The following is a 15,013-nucleotide window of genomic DNA, read 5'->3' as shown; positions in this document are numbered from 1 at the left end:
TTGTCCCTGACTGTCTCAGCAGGGCGTAACACTGGAGTACAGAGTGACTCCATCCCCACCTGCACACTCTGTTTCCTTCCAAGGGAAACTGGGAAACTTGAGGAGATGTTCTGACTAAATCCCACTCCACAGCAGCAGTAATTTTATGTTTCAGTTTGGAACGTCTCAAGGCTTTGGAGAAGAGAGTGATTGTGGCAGGAAAGGATCTTGTTCTTTTCTCCTGAAGAGTCCACCTTCGCTATGAAGAAATATGGGTATTTCCCTGCTCTACGCCCATCCTTGCCCTCTTTGGTTCTTCTTTCCCACTATATGGTTGAAGTACTGCACATACTCTATGGCTGTTAATTAGACTTTTTGATGATTTTTAAAAAGTTGCATCTCACTGATTAATCCCTACATTCCTGGTCCAGTGACATGCTTTCATTTATGCAGGAAAAAATGTAACAGTTCCTTGCTTGAAGAGCACTGTCTAAGGAATTTGATCCCTACAGTACAAATAAATCTTTACTCCCATTCTTATTGTAGGAAATGCCTTTTTTTTTTATATATTTCCAGACATTTGACATTTGCTAATTGTGTTTTTCATTGCAGCAGTTGATTTTAATGACAGCAGCTCAGAGTATATAGTGTAGCAAGTCTTGAAACTGATCTGTTGCGAAGTATAAATGGGTTCCTGGTGATGGATGCAAAAGAACATATGTAAGAAGTTCTCTGATGCCAAAAGTTAAACTTTTGTGGTATATTTTGGCAGTGTTATTGCAGGAGACATGTTTTAAACCCAATTTTTTTAAGGGTCTCTGGAACTACAAGTGGCTTTTTTTCATTAACGTTCAGAAGGCAGGAGAGACTATATTTAGTGGTGTTATTGTAAAAAAGATATATACCTGCCCTACAGCCGTGAAACATTCCAATCTTTCTGTCAATGTACTTTTCTGTTACTTTTATTTTTGTGATTTTGCAGTATAGCAACTGAAAGAGTGCATTTTGGACTGTGCTGCTGAAAGCAGGGCAAATATAAAGCCTATAAATGATCCTAAATGAGTTTAAATGCTGGAGGTTGATAAAAATTGTGACATTCACATGCTGTTTGCCTGCCCTTTTACAAGATACGGTGTTATTCTAGAGAGTAGATCAGATTCCTAGTACAATCTAGTGGGAACATTAGATACTGAGCCTTTAAAACTACATGTTGCTGCCCTGTTTAGTTTTTTGCTGTACCTCGTTTCCAGTCTCTCAAGTGCTACTTGATAACAGGTCAGTAATTTGCAGGAACAAACTGTATTCTATTCATGGCTCTTAAATCTGTGTTATCTTGGTATCTTAACATCTTCTGGTAGCACGTTGAACAGAGTGATTACTATTTGTCGTATCTGCTTATATCTCTTAATCTCTCCAGAGGGAAAACTGTATGCAGAGTTGTGTCTGGGATTTTGAGTCAGCTCTCCATAATTTCCCTGGGACGAGATGAATTTGCTTTCTCGTCTAATGTTACAGGTCACGTACTTTGATCAAAACTTCAAGTTTCGAAAGGGCAGAGGAAGAGATTTATTATGCTCTAAAAAAACCAATATGGCTTTTGTGAATGCCATTGCTTTATAGTATAGGAAATTCCAGTTCAAATCCAGAAGGCCTTTGTGTTTGTGTTCTAATTCATAAATACTTTTGATTGCTTTGATTCATTGTCTGTCTTCTGTCATTTCTTATCCTGTTCAGGACTTGGTTTTCCCTATACCCTTTCTAGCACTGAACAGAGTGCAAAGCACATAGGAGAGTGAGCCAAATGGTGCTGTAAGTCCTTCTGCTGAAATTGTACAGTGGTAATTGTATTATTGCTCGTAATCTCTTTAGCAGACAAAACCGTGACACTTTCTTGTGTGTGGCCAGAAGTTCTCCATGTAATCTTGAGATTACTTAAGAGGAAGAACAAACCCACAAAAATCCAAGAGCAGAAACTTGAAGCGGGTCATTGTGCTCATTGAAGAACAATGTACAGTGAATTGGTAAAGCTTAACTTTAATCATAATTCTCTATCCTTAAATTCAAGTATTTAGGACTTGTTTTTTCAAAAGATGTGTATAGTGCTTTAAAAAATAACAGCAATCATGGATGGATTCACAGGCTTTCTGCAGCCAGCAGCTGTGTACTTCCAGCAAAGTCTGAAGAAGTCTCCTCATGCTTCAAAAGCCACTGCTGAGATCCCAGACTGAGTTTATTCTAAAACAGTGCCCTAATTTCTGTATAGTCATTTCCTTGTGAATCTTTCCTGTCCAGTCTTTTTCCCCACAAATTTTTATGAAGTTTCTTTTGGAGAACTTGAAGGAAAGAGTCTGCTCAGCTATGTTAAAGCCTTTTAGAAATCAGAATTTATTCAGCCAAATGCCTATCACTAAGCCCGGAGAAGAGTGGATTTTAAAGACTGATGATACTTTTTTAGGTATCACACAAATTATCAGTTTCTAAAACTTTTGTAAACATTGACAGCTGTCTTGGGACATCAATATTTACATCTGAAATTGTAAACCTTTAATATCAGTATTCCCATAAGCCACTGAGCCACAACTGGGGAAGTTCAGTTTATCTCTGAATGGACTCGAGAGAATGTTTCAGGATACTTCATAAAACTAAGTACCTAAATAGAAAAGAAATCTCTTGGAAAGATATATCTCACTGTAGTTGCAAAGAATTGTTGAGTAATTTGCTATTTCCAAAAAGTAAAAAAATCTTTCGAAGACAAGTTTCCGTAAATGAAAATTCTTGATTTCTCTTTTACATTGTATTTCCCCATGAATATGGGGAATAGGTGTTTAACCCAAAGGTCTCAATTAGAAGCCCTGTTTGTCTTTTCCTTTTGTATCATAGAGATGTACTTAGACTAGTAGTTCGTGAGAGTTAGCTGCTTAACAATTCAGGTTTCTGAAATGGAGTTTCTGTGCTTGAAAAAAGACCTTGTTTTCTCACACCAGGAAAAGAATAGTTAAAAGGTTGAGAATAAATATTCAGTTATTAGTCACTACAGTTCTGCCTTTAACTTAAAAAAATAAACAATTGTAATATAATGAGATTTTTATTCTCATATATGCATTTTAGGAACGTTGCAAATTGTTTCCTTGTTGTGCCACTGCATTTGAGCACCTATGTGTTAGGATTACATCTGGAGGGACTGGTCTTCATGCTGTTTCTTTGCTTTTGAAATTTTGTGTTATTTTTACCACAAATCCTAACATTTGGAGATGCCATAATTAGCTGCTTTATTGAATGTGAGATTCTCCATATATTCATGGAAACAAAATGTAATTTAGAGAGTTTTCAGAAAAATAGAGTTGCAAGGAAGAGCAAAAATGGCCAAAGAGTACTCATTAATTATGTAGGTCTAGTTAGTTAAATTGTTTCTAGCCTTCTTAGCCCTCTAAGCATGTAACATGTGGAAAACATAGTGGGACAGCTGATGTTAGAATAGCACATAATTTGTACAGTTCCTCTGTCATTTAAAATTAATTTGTAAAATCTCTGGGAAACAGAGGTGTGTCAACAGCATTCTGACAGCATTTATACAATATCTGTAGTGACTTCAATCTTAGAATAATTTTATTTCCTCAGCAGAAATAGAATGGTTTCCTAAAGATAAGTAAACTGTTCTAAATAGCTAAGAACATACCTAATGAAATACAGCTGAATGCCGTAAATGATGTTGCATGGAAAAACAGCTGTTCTGTAGAAAAGCCCCCAACTCCCATGATGGGCAACCTCATTACCTGTTCCTTTCATTGTTTGTATATTCTTCTTTGTTCATATATCTAAAAACATCTAAATTCTTCAAGAAAAAACCAAAGTGGATTTTAGGGACAGTTTTGTTTGAAAACAACATTCGTTCTTTAGTGTCATATGCGTTTATCAGATTTATTCCCTGCAATCATGTAAGTGACAAACCCATATTTAGCGATGGAATAGTTTGGTTAAATTCTCTAGGCTTTACATCACCTCGTGCAGCTGGATTATGCTGTTCTCTGTACCACCATTGCGACTGTCCTGTGCCGTTCAAGGAACTGAAGGGAAACTATGCATGAAAGGAGGGGCTAATGAGTTCAGTGTGTTGAGTGATGGTGCCCAGTACTTGAATGTATTGGTTGCCTGGCAGAGTTTATAATTCCATGGCTAGAATAAAAAGGTGTGCATTTCTTCAGTCTCTCTCTCCCATCCTCGGGTAGTAGATATGGTGAAACAAATACATGCCCTCTGAAGGCTAGGATTAAAAACCAAAACACCTGTGTTCATAACCAGAATCTGTGCTCATGATAACAGGATTTACAAAGCTAATATGAAACTCTCATCCTATTACACAGCCTGACACAGCTAGTGATACAGACTATTGTATTTTGCTCACTCATGGTGAGAATAGGCCACGACCGAAAAATCATTGTTCCTAGACTATTATTCTGGGACATTTCCTTCTGTATTTTTCATCATTTTCTTTTCAGAGACATGACATTTTAATAGCTTTAATCCTTTTGTATTTTTAGTACATTATAATGTGATGGGGTGACAAATCAAAAATTGATTTATACTACTGGGATTTGTGCCCTTTATGGAAAACTGGTGTCCCAAGTGTAGATTGAAGAGCAAATTTTGTTATCAATAGTCATGTCTAGATATTCTGGAGTGTAATAGGTGATGTATTTCTTCACAAAGTAATTGCTGAATCTGTGAGAATCTATTTTAGCTATGCTTTTAGTTGTTAATGAGGATATTATAGAATTACTGTAGAAAATACAATAGACCAGGAAATCACTTGTTAAAATCTGCTTATATTAAACTGAAATTAAAAAGGGTGGATTTTGTGTTACAAAAGCTAAAGGTGTGAAGTATTCAGGAGTGAAGTGAACCAGTTATCGTGAGATCTTGGCTCTACTCTCCATAAAATATGTCTTCAGAACATTTTTTAACAATAAGAGTAAATAAATAACGATGTTAATGGGAAGTGGAATATGACAGGCTGTTCCTTTACCAGTGATAAATCAGATGATCTTAAGGTATTAATTTTTAGAAAATAACTGAGAAAGAATTTAATCAACCTGGATTTCAGAAACATAATGCCAAATAGAAAATTATTAATTTGGATGCAGAACAAATGATCTGTGTAGATCTTTATGCAAAAATTCAAAGGTCAGTGGAAGCTAGTACACAATTTATAAAGGTGGTTTGCAGTGAAGGAGAAAGTACCAAACTGATGCATTTGGTACTCCCAGGAAACTTTTCTTGTGATCTTGGTATAACAAGTACAAATGTGCTAATTAATTTGCTTATAACTCAGACTTGAAGATGTCCTTAATTTGAAGAAGTAGTAGAATATTAAACAGGAAAGAATGAATGGTATCGAGGGTTGTAATGATGGCAGTGGGATGAAAGTAAAGGAATATAACATGTGAGATCAGGAAAATCTGCTGAAGTTGGAGACCCAGCAATTACAATCAAGAGTCAAAACTCCACCACTGTGCAAAAGCTTCTTGCTAATCAGAAGGAAACTGTTAGCTGCTGTGTGATATAAAAGTGCAAAAATGTGCATGCAATTTGAGTTGTTGTTGCATGCGGGGGTTTACAGCAGAAATTAATGCCTTCATAAAAGACGCTAGTGGACGCAATCTAGGATACTCCAGACTATTGTGGTCAACAGTTGCATGGAAAAACTGCTAGGCTAATTGTGAATGAAAAGCCAGCCTTACAAGAAACTATGAAAGTATGGCATGTAATGCATTGCTCTCTTGAAATATATCAAGGAATTAAATACTAGTGAGTGAAAAGGTGGATTTATGCTAAGAGATAACAGAAAGTCAAATTATAATGAACTGATTCTAAATAAGTCTTAAAAAATATTATGAGATGGTTCTTGCTGTGATGGTTGTGTTGTTCTGGAATAAGCAGACAGGAAAAGTATAGACAAAATCCAATGAATTTTAAGGTTGCCCACAATGAGTTTATAAAGGACAGTATAACATCGCTGTCTGCAATAAAAAGGGGTACTGTGCTTAATAAAAAGATCTTTTCCAATACTGTCTCCAGGGAAAGGCAAAAATATTATGGGCTGTGTAAGCAGACCAATATCTATTTCTTTTTTGTTCTTGAGAATTGACTCATGCACTCATTTTAATTCAGTTCTCTAGAGTTCAGACTTAGAATTTCCTTGTTATTTGTTTTATATTGGGGGGGGGAAAAGTGTGATGAGTGAGACACAGAGAGGAAGGTACTAGTCTTAAGTGATCGGTGTGCCTTAGTTCAGTGTGGGTTCTGCAGCTTTCAATCTCATTGATGTTACAAGACTGAAAAATGGAGCAGGAAGGAAATGAACACATTTGCGCTTGGTAAATGAGTCTTGTGAACAAAAAATGTTACACTGCACTTGTTGGTTATCATTAAAATACACCTTCTTCTTCATTTATTCTTTTTCTTAATGACTTTGCTGGATATTTTCTGGTTGTTGCTATGACCAAGTTGAAGGAAACTTGTTATATAAGGAAAAAAACATGAAAGAAAGCGTTTGCTATCAGCTGTAACAATTACATGGTGAATAATTCTTTGTTGTCTTAGGATATTACTTCTAGTTTTTGTTACCCTATATAAAATTTATTGAGTCATCTGATTAACATGGCATCAGTGAGTGCATAGACAACAACAAATATGTTTCAGAAATCTTATTCAAAAGTTTTTCTTGTCTCAAGTATGTGCATTTACATTTTTACAAATTTCATTTCTCTTTAAGGATGGAGTTCTAAATGTTATGTGAAAGATAGCAATGCACATCTAACACAGCAAGGATCTTATTTATGATAGTCCTTAAAACTTGAAATGTTCTCTCATACTTTGAAGTTTTCTGAAATGATCACAATGTTAATCTGCAGGAAGATAAACACAATATAAGGTACTCTTATATGCATGATGCATGCAACTGACAGCATTCGTTCGGGTTTTAGGCTTAAGACTGTAACCCGTCATGGATTACAAACAAATCCCAGTGACAGACCCTATGTATAATACGCTTTGCTGAACTCAATGTTGTTCATTAAATAGAAATATCTCTTTATATGCACATATGCTTTCCTTTATATTTGTAGTATGTGGATATTATACATAGATGCAATAACTTGATAGGTGTCCTGAAGGATTTAGTACCACTTCATGCATATGTTTTACTTGTAACTGGAGTAAAAACTCTTTTGGTGTATAAGCATTCCTGTATTCTAGGCACAACCTGAGTGTGCATCATCTTAGTTGATGCAGAGCTCCCTACTTGGTCCATCTTGCAGCTTTTCTGCAGTCAGAGGGAAGAGGAGCAGCTAGGCTCCTTGGAGCTTTGCGTGAGGTGTGTTGTTGCTGTTGTGCCAGAGTAGGCTTTGAAAAGCAGCCTATGGCACTGCACCACAACTGGAAGGAGATGATTAGTGTGGTTGACAGAACAGAAGAAAATGACTTTAGCATCAGCTTCTTGCATTGCTGGACACTGCCAGAAACTACAGCTGTGCTACAGCCTGTCAAGTGTGTTTAACTACAGCTGAACAGCAAGTGCCCGGGACTTGAAATCTCTAGTGTTATGAGCCATACTGAACATTGTGAATTTTAATTAAATCACTGCTGCTCAAAGTCTGCAAGGTCTGTGAACACAGGCTAATGGACAGTGTGGTCCTTAGTGAGAAGTTATCATGCAGAAAGTTGCAAGAAAGCAGGTCTGAGAGTGTGGAAAAGATAGTGTTTGTGTGAGTTAGATACTGCGGTGCTGCTACTGGACAGTTGAGTGTGGGAAGCTGAAATGTGAATCCAAACATGGTGTGACAGAGCCAGTAGACACTCAATACTTCCACAGTTCTTTAGGAATGCCTGCCATGAGCTACAATTATTCAATCTTAACATTCACATGTTTTTCTTATATTATTTGCTATGAACTTGCTTTGTATCTAGATGACTATCTAGATGGGCTACATGACCTCGGCTGCATGCGGAGCACTTTGTCCAATTCTTGGCTCCCCAGTAAAAGAAATAGAACTACTGGAAAGAGTCCAACAAAGTGTTACAAAGGTGATGAAGGGGCTGGGCTACCCCTCCTGTGAGGAAAAGCTGAGAAAGCTGAGGCCATTCAGCCCAGAGAAAAGAAGCCTTGGGGGTATCTTATCAATGTATCTAAACACCTGGAGGGACCACAGACAATGAGCACGAGCTGAAACACAGGAGGTTCTGTCTGAACATCACAGAATCCTCAAATGGGTTCGGTTAGAAGGTGCCTTTAAACACCAACATCAGGAACCACTTGTTCCCCCCGTGAGGGTGACTAAGAACTGGCACAGGTCGCCCAGGGAGGTTGTGCAGTCTTCTTCCTTGGAGATATTCAAAAGCTGTCTGGGCATGGTCCTGGAGAGCTGGCCCTAGGTAGTCCTGCTTGAGTAGCTGGGTTGCACTAGATGAGCTTCCAGAGGTCCCTGGTAACCTCAACCAGTCTGCAATTGTCATTCTGTAGTTCTTAACCTCAGAAAACACATTTATGCCTAGTAAGGACAAGGTAAACTAATTGGTTCTAAAGGCATGACAATGAAAATTACAGCAAGCTGCTTTATGAAATCCAGTGACAACAATAGCTGGGTGTGTTGGTGACTGATTTAGTTACAAAGCAGTGATTTTTTTCTGAATTGTTGCGTCCTTGCTGTGTCGCCCCCCTGCTTAGCTGTACAGAAACATTTGTTATGTGTCTTAGTGAAATTAAGCTTTCGTCTCCAATGGAAAAAGCTAGCTGGTCCTTCCTGCACCTTTGTCTGCCAGGTTAAGAAAATACAGGAATCTCAGTGCTAGAAGGAAAGGGGGAGGGACACTAACATCATGGCTCTGACATCGCAGTGAAGAAAGCAGAAGTGTGAGGAAAAACACATTGCAGATTTTATAGCATGTGAATAACTGCAGCCTGCTAGACATAGTGATGAAAGTGGATCAAAATTACTACCAGAACTTAACCATCTGTTGGGAGGTGGGAGTTGGGTCCCTGCTAGATCTCCTTCCCATCTTATAATTCAGCCTATTTGCAACTGCCTAAGATAATTGCTGCTTGTGACCTCTCTATGACAAATTGCAAGTCTTATATATGCATTTTAACTATATTTTTTTCTTTACATATCAGTTGTCTCCTGTATCTAGCTGTCTATTGTGCTGGTACCTATTACATTAGCATCAGATCTGTGTAACTACTACTGCTATTATATATGTCCAAGAAGTATCTAAGCTTAAAATTCCGGATAGAAAAACTTTTTCTGAACGATTACAAAATACCTTGGTATATTTTAAAAATTATTTAAATTATGATGAATGTAATTTTCTTCTTGCAGTGATTGTTCAGGGGCCTGAAATTTGCCAATGAGACTGTCACAACATTTCTGAGAGTGGCAAGATCTGTTGGAGGGGTCTGCCTTTGTCAGTAAGTAGCATTTGTGTACCATAAGCCCCACTGTCATTATATGACTGAAGGATTCAGACTGTTATGAGGCATTTAACTATAAAGGGAATGTAATTTTCAGAAATACTGGAGATCCGTCTTCTGCCAGTAGGGATTGGATAAATGAAAAAAAGCCAAATCTGGGTTCTCCAAGGAGCAGGCATGCTGTTTAAAGCTCTCTTGGGGAATTTTTGTAGGCTTTAGGTGTTTCAGTGAATCTTTTTGGCTTTACGTAGAACTCAAGTTCTAATTAGGAAAGTAGTGTTACTTTATCTTTGCAGTTGACAGTGTTTTCCTTGGTATTCAGTGAGAATTGGTTGATGTAAACAAGGGAAAGGCAGAAATGTGAACCAAGATGCTCTGATAGACTCGCAACTGGTTAGGCACACAGATGGGAGAAAGGAATGTTCATCAATCTTCCAGTTTTTAATCTTTTTGCTAAGTTAATAACCAATCACATGTGTATTCTTGTTTTGTCGTTATCACAAAAGATGTCACTATGTAAATATGATCCAAGGCAATTTTGGAGTAAGGCTGAATTAATTTACTTCTTTCTCTGCCATGGAATTCCTCAGTCTTTCCAAAATCATTTCACCTGTAAACTCGAGTTTTATAACTGGACAGTACAAATAGTGGAAAAGGTTTGGCAGAGCAAGCAAGCACATTGAAATGCAGAGCATATGAATCCTGAAGATGCCTATAAACTTACAGCTGGAATAATGTCTAAAAACTTAGAGCGAGAAGGCTTCCTTAGGTACAAAATTATCCTGCTAAACTTAATAGAATTACTCATATGTGAAATGTAGTTGGAGTGTGAGTATTGACTGCTGCAGGTGATTATTAGTACTGTTTATCATGCTTGCAACAGAGCTATGATCCCTACCCTCATCTCTGCAATGAGAAAATCATAAACATGGAATGAGGCATAGAATACGCGATGCGTTGTACTTCTCCTGTTCTATATACCATGCAATGGTTTAATAAATTGTGATATAAATGAAAGAAGGTGTTAATAAGACAAAATCATAATATATTCTTATAAAGCCAAAGGAACTTTTTGCTAACTATTCTTAAATTTACAGCAAGTTGATTAAAAAAATTTCCTTTCTCACCCTCCCCCCATGTGAAGTTGGAAAGCATTAGTAAGGGAATTTAGTAAAAGAAGTTAACTAAGAGCGGGATCTCATACAAAGCATTCATTTATCACTGATCAAAGTAACTGAACCACTCTAATTAGCCCAAGTGTTCTAGCTTTTGCAAATGGAATTGCTTCTCAGGCATGGAATGTGGTATTTCTTATAATATTCTGGTGTCTCCTTAGCACAAAAAAAGTGAACTGTTCCCTGAAAAATTAAAGTAAAATTCATATGAACAGCATAGTTCTTCTACTAATGCTGCCTAATCTTAGCAGATCCTGTTTTCCAACCATATCTTTCTGTGGACCAGTTAAAGCACCAGTGTGTGTGTGTCATAAATAGCTGTCTTAATTTAAAATAAACATTGAGAAAAGTAACTACATGTTTAGAAAACAGCGCTGATTGTATCTCTCCTACACCTAATCTCATTGTGGGGCAAGCTGGGGCCAAGAAAGTAGTGCCTGGCTTGTGGAAGTGAAGTCCAGAAGGAGTGCCCTCCTTGCAGTTAATAGGACTGGTTGTGTGACTTGGTATCTGGCCTCCTGGGTTTTCTTGGGAATTGTAGGAGAGTCTGTTTCCTCTGGAGCCAAGGACTGTGTATGGCTCATGCTTGACTGACAGCAGTGAGTTTGTTGGACATCTAGCTCTGGATGAACCTAAAGGCATACTCATCTTAGCCCTAGGAAAGTAGCTAGTGCTTGACTTTAGAAAGCTAATACTGTGAAGGTCAGTACATTAGCCTAGAGAAATATCTTCTGATTTGAGCTCTTCTGAGCATCTGAAATAAAGCAGCTTCATTTAGCATGAAAAATGGTACAGTGATGTGAGCCTTCCAAAACTAAACCAGTCCCTGGCAACACATGACAATGCAAGCCAGCCTCTCCTTCCTGAACATGTCTCCCTTTCATTCATCATAATACTCAGAAAGTCAAGCAGATCCTTTCCCGCACAGAATAACTAAATAAACTATATGCCAGGAGTTAAGCAGGTGTTTGAAAGCAAGCAGACCTTCCAGCTTAAAGGCAGGACAGCTGTCTCTGAATACTTTTCCAAGCCATGTCCTGAGCAACATGATGCCTTTTCTCCCTAAGGTAAAGGGGAGGCCCTTTCAGAAATTTCATGCCACTTGTTTCATTTATTTTTCACTTGTATTCCTTGATCTGATCAGATTGCCATAGAGCTGCTTTTGTAGGGTGCAGCAGTTGCAGGACTTCCCCTCAAATGAAACTCTGGGGGATCAAACTGTGCCTTCTTCCTTAGAGCAGGGAACTAGCTGTGCAACTAGAAAAGAGGATAGCCTCTTTTCTGGTCAAAAGTATCAGAAAGTGCTATTATAAGGCAATTATTTATCCATAGGGTTAAGGTTTACAGACAAGTCAGTAGTATCCTGAGTAACAGCAGATACAGTGAGGGCTGGCAATTAACGTGTTGATGAAACAGCTGTGCCTGTCAAGCCCCTGGGTATTAGACTTTACAGTATACTTAAGTTTCTTTATGATTCTGCCAAATTTTAGATCAACCTGTTCATTCACTCAGGAAGTGGCAAAGGTTTTAGGAAACTTGGTATGAGAAGAACATTTCCAGATTCTAATGAACTTCTCAAATACGCTGGCAGTTTTTAGTGCAGAGTGACATGTTCATGTTTGTGCTGCTGGTACCTTCCCCCTGCTCAGAGCAGCTGGGTTTCAGTTTGAGGAAGTGTCTCATATCCCATCTGCTCTGTGGCAGTCAGTGGTGCATCGCTGCAGTCATTGCGGTTTTTTCACCTGCCAGGCTGTGCAGCTGTTGTGCGCGTCTTGACAAAATCCTTGTATTTGAGATTTTGACCAAATGTCTTCGCAGCTTGTCTCCAGAATGGGGCAATGGCCTAGACTATACAGGAACAGGATGAGGCATCAGCAAACATTTGTGTGAGGCTGTTTAACGTGTTAGGGCAGGATGTGTGATGCCAGCTAGTTGTACTGGAGGTGTGAGAACTTGCTCCATAGGAAATCTGCTCCTGGAGTCTCATTTATGATTTTCCTTTGTTGTTCATTTCTGTGGAATGAAACCTCATTTTCATTATCTAAAAGATCACCCCCAGTGACAAAATTTTGTGTTTCAAAAGGTCACAACAGCCCCATGCAACGCTATAGGCTTGGGGCAGAGCGGCTGGAAAGCTGTCTGGTGGAAAAGGACCTTGGGGTGCTGGTCAGCAGCCGGCTGAACGTGAGCCAGCAGTGTGCCCAGGTGGCCGAGAAGGCCAACAGCATACTGGCTTCTCTCCCAGTGTGGCCAGCGGGACAAGGGAATTGATCGACCCCCCTGTACTGGGCACTGGTGAGGCCGCGCCTCAAATCCTGTGTTCACTTGTGGTCCCCTCACTTCAGGAGGGATGTAGAGGGGCTGGAGCGTGTCCAAAGATGGGCAACGGAGCTGGGGAAGGGGCTGGGGCACAGGTCTGATGGGGAGTGGCTGAGGGAAATGGGGGGGTTCAGCCTGGAGAGGAGGAGACTTGGGGGGACCTGATCGCTTCCTACAGCTGCCTGACAGGAGAGTGTAGGCAGGTGGGGGTCGGTCTCTTCTCCCAGATAAGAAGTGACAGGACAAGAGGAAACGTCCTCAAGCTGTGCCAGGGGAGGATTAGGTTGGATATTAGGAAAAACATCTTCACTGAAAGGGTGGTCAAGCATTGGAACAGGCTGCCCAGGGAGGTGGTGGAATCACCATCCCTGTAGGGTTTTAAAAAACACATAGATGTGGTGCTTAGTGACATGGCAGTGCTGGATTAATGTTGGACTTGATGATCTCGAAGATCTTTTCCAACCTAAATGATTCTAAGATTCTTTATTTGAAGAGCACTCAAATCTGGCTTTTCCTCTGTGATCTGGACTCTTAATAGAGTTGGGATTTCTTGGCCTTGACTGCATGGTGGCTTATATGGCAACACAACTGCAATTTCAGTCCAATTTGAAGTTCACGAGCCTCATATTTTCTGGCAGTATCAACAGAGAACAAAGGATTGTCCTAGCAGCGAATTTTAAGTGAAAATCCCGTAATTATTCTCTGCTGATGAGACATGAAGAGCGGTAATGACACTAAGCAATGTTTCATCATCAGTGTCCATACTGAGAAGAAACAGAAGGTTTATGGTAATGCAACTTTCAATCAATTAAAACTCATTATAATGGTTTCCTAAGAAATGTTTTATATGTAATCATTAGAACATATCTTACATTGTCATGATTTCTGTAACTGTCTTTCTCTTCCTGAGATAGTGGAAAATGGTAAAACGATTAAGTTGGATTCTCAGCTGTTGCAGTTGCTGAAGCTTTCCTGATTTATAATGGAGGACAACCATATGCATAACTCGGGTCGTCAATATAAAATCCTGAATGTGTCCATTAACTCCTTATCTGGAACTTCTAAAATGCTCTTTCAGTGACTTCACAGAACACAACTGGAGCATCATCACAGTTACTGGATCCACCTTTTTTGGGAGTCGTTAGGAGTCTTTTCCAGATACCTAGAGTCTGTGCCTTTGGTTGCTTTTACTTAGGGTAAGATTAGGTTAGCTCTGAAGTGAGATGTAGAGTTACAATATAAACCAGTTAGTGAAATTAGGGAAACTTTCTTTTAAGAATGTAATGCAGGGTCTCTTGTGGTGTATACTTACAGAAAAGACTGACTTCTTGGGTCAGATTTTTTCTAGACTCTAATAAGACACTTGGAGACTCCTAGCTGCAGTTCTCTGTCTGACAGCTATGGTGGCAAAAGCTCAGTGTTTTAACCTCTCTCTTCTCCTTTCCTGGCTTTTTTAACTCTAAGCTTCTGCTAGGACTTTTCTGTGGTTTCTGAGCACCACAAGGACCCATATTTGATTTGAGAGCACAGAGTGTTGTACTACAGACAGTTGGTAATAATACTACAGTACTGAAATACAGATTACTAGCACAGCTCTTTTGTCATTAATGAGTCAAAATAACTTACAACACTGTATGCTCAGCAAAGAACGGGGTTTAAAGCAGTATGCTCTCCTGATTCCCCTCAGTCCTTCTTTAAGAAAGCAAGAGACAACCAAACAGGACTCTGAAATATTCTTTCAGTCGTTGTATTTCACCCGTGCATCCAGGAACATCTCCTTCCTTTGGGTAATCAGAAGTTTAGATTAATTATGCTAATCAGCTACTCTAGGCTGACACAATTAGCCAGAACAGGCAGTATCTCTTAAATCCATACAGGATCTTTCCTACTTGATGACTTTAATTTCATGATCCATTACAACAATTACAGGAAAAGAGAGAGCTCTCCAGTTGTGTTTTCACCTCTATCATTCCACATTTCCACCAGTGGTCATAAAACTTCCCCCCAGATTCCAGGGACAGAAAGTGCCTTCATGAGGCTGCATTTGGACTCACTGCTCTGCAGGGACTTTTAG

General features: G+C 39.0%; 1 long non-coding RNA gene across 1 annotated transcript in view; it reads left to right on the top strand.

Moving 5' to 3' along the window:
• Window positions 1-9,426, top strand: part of LOC119147823 — a 128,462-nt gene extending 119,036 nt beyond the window's left edge. The window contains exon 5 of the long non-coding RNA XR_005104162.1: window positions 9,354-9,426. This is a non-coding gene — a long non-coding RNA (uncharacterized LOC119147823). The remainder of the gene's footprint in view (window positions 1-9,353) is intronic.
• Window positions 9,427-15,013: the final 5,587 nt, after the last annotated feature.

This window comes from Falco rusticolus, chromosome 4 (assembly GCF_015220075.1).
Source record: "Falco rusticolus isolate bFalRus1 chromosome 4, bFalRus1.pri, whole genome shotgun sequence".
In the NCBI taxonomy this organism is placed as follows: domain Eukaryota; kingdom Metazoa; phylum Chordata; class Aves; order Falconiformes; family Falconidae; genus Falco; species Falco rusticolus.
This window is presented reverse-complemented; position numbering and strand designations above follow the sequence as displayed.